Source organism: Leptodactylus fuscus, unplaced genomic scaffold, assembly GCF_031893055.1.
Source record: "Leptodactylus fuscus isolate aLepFus1 unplaced genomic scaffold, aLepFus1.hap2 HAP2_SCAFFOLD_99, whole genome shotgun sequence".
Classification (NCBI taxonomy): domain Eukaryota; kingdom Metazoa; phylum Chordata; class Amphibia; order Anura; family Leptodactylidae; genus Leptodactylus; species Leptodactylus fuscus.
Window position 1 is genome coordinate 325,001 of NW_027441045.1, and position 7,500 is coordinate 332,500.

General features: G+C 52.3%; 9 non-coding genes across 9 annotated transcripts; all 9 read right to left on the bottom strand.

The window, feature by feature from the left end:
* Nucleotides 1-284: 284 nt before the first annotated feature.
* On the bottom strand, nt 285-403 carry LOC142189168 (5S ribosomal RNA). The gene has a single exon (XR_012713357.1). It is a non-coding gene; the product is annotated as a 5S ribosomal RNA (ribosomal RNA).
* A 715-nt stretch (nt 404-1,118) lies between these two features.
* LOC142189320 (5S ribosomal RNA) lies at nt 1,119-1,237 on the bottom strand. The gene has a single exon (XR_012713499.1). It is a non-coding gene; the product is annotated as a 5S ribosomal RNA (ribosomal RNA).
* Nucleotides 1,238-1,951: 714 nt separating this feature from the next.
* Nucleotides 1,952-2,070, bottom strand: LOC142189169 (5S ribosomal RNA). Its single transcript, XR_012713358.1, has one exon. It is a non-coding gene; the product is annotated as a 5S ribosomal RNA (ribosomal RNA).
* A 714-nt stretch (nt 2,071-2,784) lies between these two features.
* On the bottom strand, nt 2,785-2,903 carry LOC142189392 (5S ribosomal RNA). Its single transcript, XR_012713567.1, has one exon. It is a non-coding gene; the product is annotated as a 5S ribosomal RNA (ribosomal RNA).
* A 714-nt stretch (nt 2,904-3,617) lies between these two features.
* Nucleotides 3,618-3,736, bottom strand: LOC142189170 (5S ribosomal RNA). Its single transcript, XR_012713359.1, has one exon. It is a non-coding gene; the product is annotated as a 5S ribosomal RNA (ribosomal RNA).
* A 715-nt stretch (nt 3,737-4,451) lies between these two features.
* Nucleotides 4,452-4,570, bottom strand: LOC142189262 (5S ribosomal RNA). The gene has a single exon (XR_012713445.1). It is a non-coding gene; the product is annotated as a 5S ribosomal RNA (ribosomal RNA).
* A 714-nt stretch (nt 4,571-5,284) lies between these two features.
* On the bottom strand, nt 5,285-5,403 carry LOC142189340 (5S ribosomal RNA). Its single transcript, XR_012713518.1, has one exon. It is a non-coding gene; the product is annotated as a 5S ribosomal RNA (ribosomal RNA).
* A 714-nt stretch (nt 5,404-6,117) lies between these two features.
* Nucleotides 6,118-6,236, bottom strand: LOC142189341 (5S ribosomal RNA). The gene has a single exon (XR_012713519.1). It is a non-coding gene; the product is annotated as a 5S ribosomal RNA (ribosomal RNA).
* Nucleotides 6,237-6,949: 713 nt separating this feature from the next.
* LOC142189171 (5S ribosomal RNA) lies at nt 6,950-7,068 on the bottom strand. The gene has a single exon (XR_012713360.1). It is a non-coding gene; the product is annotated as a 5S ribosomal RNA (ribosomal RNA).
* Between the last annotated feature and the right edge of the window lie 432 nt (nt 7,069-7,500).

Here is a 7,500-nt window from a genome sequence, read left to right on the forward strand (position 1 = left end):
TGCAGGTTACTAGCTATGGCTTCCAGCCCGGCGGGAGGCCCAGATACTATGGAAATGAAGCCTGCTATTATTAAAAGTAAAAAGCCACAACGCTGGTGGCCACCACGCCCGCTGCGGCTGCTAAGAGTGATAGCGGTAAGACTGAGAATACTAGGATTTTGCAAGGCCTAAAGAGTGCAAGAGAGAAAGCGAATGTAAAAGAAGCAAGTGTGCAGTGTAAAAAGTGAATGTAAAAATGGCATAGAGGAGAGTGACCCCTGCTGGTGGAAGTGAGGAAAAGCTAAAGCCTACAGCACCTGGTATTCCCAGGCGGTCTCCCATCCAAGTACTAACCAGGCCCGACCCTGCTTAGCTTCCGAGATCAGACGAGATCGGGCGTGTTCAGGGTGGTGTGGCCGTAGGCAGAGACAGGCTTCTCACTTACTCCTCTTCTACTTTGCAGCCTGGCTGCTGGCAGCTCTTTGCACTACTTCACGCTAGACCTTCTTCTTCACTTTTTGCCTTCTCTTAAGGGAACTTCATACTCCAACAGGAGCAGTGCAAGAGCTGGGGGGCGGCCCTTATACCCACAGGTGTTGTTCAGCAACCAGTCACAGGCCGCAGCCGCCCTCTTTCAAAAGGGCTGGGCGCAAGGTCTGCGCAGGGCTAAGAAACCATCCCGGGGGTGAAAGAAAGAGCAAGCTGGACCAGAGCCCATTGTCCAGTTGTCGGCTAAGGAAGAAGTTGAGATGGTTGCCCGTGCCTGGAAGCGAAGCTGCTTTTCAGTCAGCTTCTCTTTTCTTAGGGCGCGTTGTCTGCAAAGATGTTCAGCCTGTGTTGCCCTGTAAATTGGTCTGCAGGTTACTAGCTATGGCTTCCAGCCCGGCGGGAGGCCCAGATACTATGGAAATGAAGCCTGCTATTATTAAAAGTAAAAAGCCACAACGCTGGTGGCCACCACGCCCGCTGCGGCTGCTAAGAGTGATAGCGGTAAGACTGAGAATACTAGGATTTTGCAAGGCCTAAAGAGTGCAAGAGAGAAAGCGAATGTAAAAGAAGCAAGTGTGCAGTGTAAAAAGTGAATGTAAAAATGGCATAGAGGAGAGTGACCCCTGCTGGTGGAAGTGAGGAAAAGCAAAAGCCTACAGCACCTGGTATTCCCAGGCGGTCTCCCATCCAAGTACTAACCAGGCCCGACCCTGCTTAGCTTACGAGATCAGACGAGATCGGGCGTGTTCAGGGTGGTGTGGCCGTAGGCGGAGACAGGCTTCTCACTTACTCCTCTTCTGCTTTGCAGCCTGGCTGCTGGCAGCCCTTTGCACTACTTCACGCTAGACCTTTTTCTTCACTTTTTGCCTTCTCTTAAGGGAACTTCATACTCCAACAGGAGCAGTGCAAGAGCTGGGGGCGGCCCTTATACCCACAGGTGTTGTTCAGCAACCAGTCACAGGCCGCAGCCGCCCTCTTTCAAAAGGGCTGGGCGCAAGGTCTGCGCAGGGCTAAGAAACCATCCCGGGGGTGAAAGAAAGAGCAAGCTGGACCAGAGCCCATTGTCCAGTAGTCGGCTAAGGAAGAAGTTGAGATGGTTGCCCGTGCCTGGAAGCGAAGCTGCTTTTCAGTCAGCTTCTCTTTTCTTAGGGCGCGTTGTCTGCAAAGATGTTCAGCCTGTGTTGCCCTGTAAATTGGTCTGCAGGTTACTAGCTATGGCTTCCAGCCCGGCGGGAGGCCCAGATACTATGGAAATGAAGCCTGCTATTATTAAAAGAAAAAAGCCACAACGCTGGTGGCCACCACGCCCGCTGCGGCTGCTAAGAGTGATAGCGGTAAGACTGAGAATACTAGGATTTTGCAAGGCCTAAAGAGTGCAAGAGAGAAAGCGAATGTAAAAGAAGCAAGTGTGCAGTGTAAAAAGTGAATGTAAAAATGGCATAGAGGAGAGTGACCCCTGCTGGTGGAAGTGAGGAAATGCAAAAGCCTACAGCACCTGGTATTCCCAGGCGGTCTCCCATCCAAGTACTAACCAGGCCCGACCCTGCTTAGCTTCCGAGATCAGACGAGATCGGGCGTGTTCAGGGTGGTGTGGCCGTAGGCAGAGACAGGCTTCTCACTTACTCCTCTTCTACTTTGCAGCCTGGCTGCTGGCAGCCTTTTGCACTACTTCACGCTAGACCTTTTTCTTCACTTTTTGCCTTCTCTTAAGGGAACTTCATACTCCAACAGGAGCAGTGCAAGAGCTGGGGGCGGCCCTTATACCCACAGGTGTTGTTCAGCAACCAGTCACAGGCCGCAGCCGCCCTCTTTCAAAAGGGCTGGGCGCAAGGTCTGCGCAGGGCTAAGAAACCATCCTGGGGGTGAAAGAAAGAGCAAGCTGGACCAGAGCCCATTGTCCAGGAGTCGGCTAAGGAAGAAGTTGAGATGGTTGCCCGTGCCTGGAAGCGAAGCTGCTTTTCAGTCAGCTTCTCTTTTCTTAGGGCACGTTGTCTGCAAAGATGTTCAGCCTGTGTTGCCCTGTAAATTGGTCTGCAGGTTACTAGCTATGGCTTCCAGCCCGGCGGGAGGCCCAGATACTATGGAAATGAAGCCTGCTATTATTAAAAGTAAAAAGCCACAACGCTGGTGGCCACCACGCCCGCTGCGGCTGCTAAGAGTGATAGCGGTAAGACTGAGAATACTAGGATTTTGCAAGGCCTAAAGAGTGCAAGAGAGAAAGCGAATGTAAAAGAAGCAAGTGTGCAGTGTAAATAGTGAAAGTAAAAATGGCATAGAGGAGAGTGACCCCTGCTGGTGGAAGTGAGGAAAAGCAAAAGCCTACAGCACCTGGTATTCCCAGGCGGTCTCCCATCCAAGTACTAACCAGGCCCGACGCTGCTTAGCTTCCGAGATCAGACAAGATCGGGCGTGTTCAGGGTGGTGTGGCCGTAGGCAGAGACAGACTTCTCACTTACTCCTCTTCTACTTTGCAGCCTGGCTGCTGGCAGCTCTTTGCACTACTTCACGCTAGACCTTTTTCTTCACTTTTTGCCTTCTCTTAAGGGAACTTCATACTCCAACAGGAGCAGTGCAAGAGCTGGGGGCGGCCCTTATACCCACAGGTGTTGTTCAGCAACCAGTCACAGGCCGCAGCCGCCCTCTTTCAAAAGGGCTGGGCGCAAGGTCTGCGCAGGGCTAAGAAACCATCCCGGGGGTGAAAGAAAGAGCAAGCTGGACCAGAGCCCATTGTCCAGGAGTCGGCTAAGGAAGAAGTTGAGATGGTTGCCCGTGCCTGGAAGCGAAGCTGCTTTTCAGTCAGCTTCTCTTTTATTAGGGCGCGTTGTCTGCAAAGATGTTCAGCCTGTGTTGCCCTGTAAATTGGTCTGCAGGTTACTAGCTATGGCTTCCAGCCCGGCGGGAGGCCCAGATACTATGGAAATAAAGCCTGCTATTATTAAAAGTAAAAAGCCACAACGCTGGTGGCCACCACGCCCGCTGCGGCTGCTAAGAGTGATAGCGGTAAGACTGAGAATACTAGGATTTTGCAAGGCCTAAAGAGTGCAAGAGAGAAAGCGAATGTAAAAGAAGCAAGTGTGCAGTGTAAAAAGTGAATGTAAAAATGGCATAGAGGAGAGTGACCCCTGCTGGTGGAAGTGAGGAAAAGCAAAAGCCTACAGCACCTGGTATTCCCAGGCGGTCTCCCATCCAAGTACTAACCAGGCCCGACCCTGCTTAGCTTCCGAGATCAGACGAGATCGGGCGTGTTCAGGGTGGTGTGGCCGTAGGCAGAGACAGGCCTCTCACTTACTCCTCTTCTACTTTGCAGCCTGGCTGCTGGCAGCCCTTTGCACTACTTCACGCTAGACCTTCTTCTTCACTTTTTGCCTTCTCTTAAGGGAACTTCATACTCCAACAGGAGCAGTGCAAGAGCTGGGGGGCGGCCCTTATACCCACAGGTGTTGTTCAGCAACCAGTCACAGGCCGCAGCCGCCCTCTTTCAAAAGGGCTGGGCGCAAGGTCTGCGCAGGGCTAAGAAACCATCCCGGGGGTGAAAGAAAGAGCAAGCTGGACCAGAGCCCATTGTCCAGTAGTCGGCTAAGGAAGAAGTTGAGATGGTTGCCCGTGCCTGGAAGCGAAGCTGCTTTTCAGTCAGCTTCTCTTTTCTTAGGGCGCGTTGTCTGCAAAGATGTTCAGCCTGTGTTGCCCTGTAAATTGGTCTGCAGGTTACTAGCTATGGCTTCCAGCCCGGCGGGAGGCCCAGATACTATGGAAATGAAGCCTGCTATTATTAAAAGTAAAAAGCCACAACGCTGGTGGCCACCACGCCCGCTGCGGCTGCTAAGAGTGATAGCGGTAAGACTGAGAATACTAGGATTTTGCAAGGCCTAAAGAGTGCAAGAGAGAAAGCGAATGTAAAAGAAGCAAGTGTGCAGTGTAAAAAGTGAATGTAAAAATGGCATAGAGGAGAGTGACCCCTGCTGGTGGAAGTGAGGAAAAGCAAAAGCCTACAGCACCTGGTATTCCCAGGCGGTCTCCCATCCAAGTACTAACCAGACCCGACCCTGCTTAGCTTCCGAGATCAGACGAGATCGGGCGTGTTCAGGGTGGTGTGGCCGTAGGCAGAGACAGGCTTCTCACTTACTCCTCTTCTACTTTGCAGCCTGGCTGCTGGCAGCCCTTTGCACTACTTCACGCTAGACCTTTTTCTTCACTTTTTGCCTTCTCTTAAGGGAAATTCATACTCCAACAGGAGCAGTGCAAGAGCTGGGGGCGGCCCTTATACCCACAGGTGTTGTTCAGCAACCAGTCACAGGCCGCAGCCGCCCTCTTTCAAAAGGGCTGGGCGCAAGGTCTGCGCAGGGCTAAGAAACCATCCCGGGGGTGAAAGAAAGAGCAAGCTGGACCAGAGCCCATTGTCCAGGAGTCGGCTAAGGAAGAAGTTGAGATGGTTGCCCGTGCCTGGAAGCGAAGCTGCTTTTCAGTCAGCTTCTCTTTTCTTAGGGCACGTTGTCTGCAAAGATGTTCAGCCTGTGTTGCCCTGTAAATTGGTCTGCAGGTTACTAGCTATGGCTTCCAGCCCGGCGGGAGGCCCAGATACTATGGAAATGAAGCCTGCTATTATTAAAAGTAAAAAGCCACAACGCTGGTGGCCACCACGCCCGCTGCGGCTGCTAAGAGTGATAGCGGTAAGACTGAGAATACTAGGATTTTGCAAGGCCTAAAGAGTGCAAGAGAGAAAGCGAATGTAAAAGAAGCAAGTGTGCAGTGTAAAAAGTGAATGTAAAAATGGCATAGAGGAGAGTGACCCCTGCTGGTGGAAGTGAGGAAAAGCAAAAGCCTACAGCACCTGGTATTCCCAGGCGGTCTCCCATCCAAGTACTAACCAGGCCCGACCCTGCTTAGCTTCCGAGATCAGACGAGATCGGGCATGTTCAGGGTGGTGTGGCCGTAGTCAGAGACAGGCTTCTCACTTACTCCTCTTCTACTTTGCAGCCTGGCTGCTGGCAGCCCTTTGCACTACTTCACGCTAGACCTTCTTCTTCACTTTTTGCCTTCTCTTAAGGGAACTTCATACTCCAACAGGAGCAGTGCAAGAGCTGGGGGCGGCCCTTATACCCACAGGTGTTGTTCAGCAACCAGTCACAGGCCGCAGCCGCCCTCTTTCAAAAGGGCTGGGCGCAAGGTCTGCGCAGGGCTAAGAAACCATCCCGGGGGTGAAAGAAAGAGCAAGCTGGACCAGAGCCCATTGTCCAGGAGTCGGCTAAGGAAGAAGTTGAGATGGTTGCCCGTGCCTGGAAGCGAAGCTGCTTTTCAGTCAGCTTCTCTTTTCTTAGGGCACGTTGTCTGCAAAGATGTTCAGCCTGTGTTGCCCTGTAAATTGGTCTGCAGGTTACTAGCTATGGCTTCCAGCCCGGCGGGAGGCCCAGATACTATGGAAATGAAGCCTGCTATTATTAAAAGTAAAAAGCCACAACGCTGGTGGCCACCACGCCCGCTGCGGCTGCTAAGAGTGATAGCGGTAAGACTGAGAATACTAGGATTTTGCAAGGCCTAAAGAGTGCAAGAGAGAAAGCGAATGTAAAAGAAGCAAGTGTGCAGTGTAAAAAGTGAATGTAAAAATGGCATAGAGGAGAGTGACCCCTGCTGGTGGAAGTGAGGAAAAGCAAAAGCCTACAGCACCTGGTATTCCCAGGCGGTCTCCCATCCAAGTACTAACCAGGCCCGACCCTGCTTAGCTTCCGAGATCAGACGAGATCGGGCATGTTCAGGGTGGTGTGGCCGTAGTCAGAGACAGGCTTCTCACTTACTCCTCTTCTACTTTGCAGCCTGGCTGCTGGCAGCCCTTTGCACTACTTCACGCTAGACCTTCTTCTTCACTTTTTGCCTTCTCTTAAGGGAACTTCATACTCCAACAGGAGCAGTGCAAGAGCTGGGGGCGGCCCTTATACCCACAGGTGTTGTTCAGCAACCAGTCACAGGCCGCAGCCGCCCTCTTTCAAAAGGGCTGGGCGCAAGGTCTGCGCAGGGCTAAGAAACCATCCCGGGGGTAAAGAAAGAGCAAGCTGGACCAGAGCCCATTGTCCAGTAGTCGGCTAAGGAAGAAGTTGAGATGGTTGCCCGTGCCTGGAAGCGAAGCTGCTTTTCAGTCAGCTTCTCTTTTCTTAGGGCGCGTTGTCTGCAAAGATGTTCAGCCTGTGTTGCCCTGTAAATTGGTCTGCAGGTTACGAGCTATGGCTTCCAGCCCGGCGGGAGGCCCAGATACTATGGAAATGAAGCCTGCTATTATTAAAAGAAAAAAGCCACAACGCTGGTGGCCACCACGCCCGCTGCGGCTGCTAAGAGTGATAGCGGTAAGACTGAGAATACTAGGATTTTGCAAGGCCTAAAGAGTGCAAGAGAGAAAGCGAATGTAAAAGAAGCAAGTGTGCAGTGTAAAAAGTGAATGTAAAAATGGCATAGAGGAGAGTGACCCCTGCTGGTGGAAGTGAGGAAAAGCAAAAGCCTACAGCACCTGGTATTCCCAGGCGGTCTCCCATCCAAGTACTAACCAGGCCCGACCCTGCTTAGCTTCCGAGATCAGACGAGATCGGGCGTGTTCAGGGTGGTGTGGCCGTAGGCAGAGACAGGCTTCTCACTTACTCCTCTTCTACTTTGCAGCCTGGCTGCTGGCAGCCCTTTGCACTACTTCACGCTAGACCTTTTTCTTCACTTTTTGCCTTCTCTTAAGGGAACTTCATACTCCAACAGGAGCAGTGCAAGAGCTGGGGGCGGCCCTTATACCCACAGGTGTTGTTCAGCAACCAGTCACAGGCCGCAGCCGCCCTCTTTCAAAAGGGCTGGGCGCAAGGTCTGCGCAGGGCTAAGAAACCATCCCGGGGGTGAAAGAAAGAGCAAGCTGGACCAGAGCCCATTGTCCAGGAGTCGGCTAAGGAAGAAGTTGAGATGGTTGCCCGTGCCTGGAAGCGAAGCTGCTTTTCAGTCAGCTTCTCTTTTCTTAGGGCGCGTTGTCTGCAAAGATGTTCAGCCTGTGTTGCCCTGTAAATTGGTCTG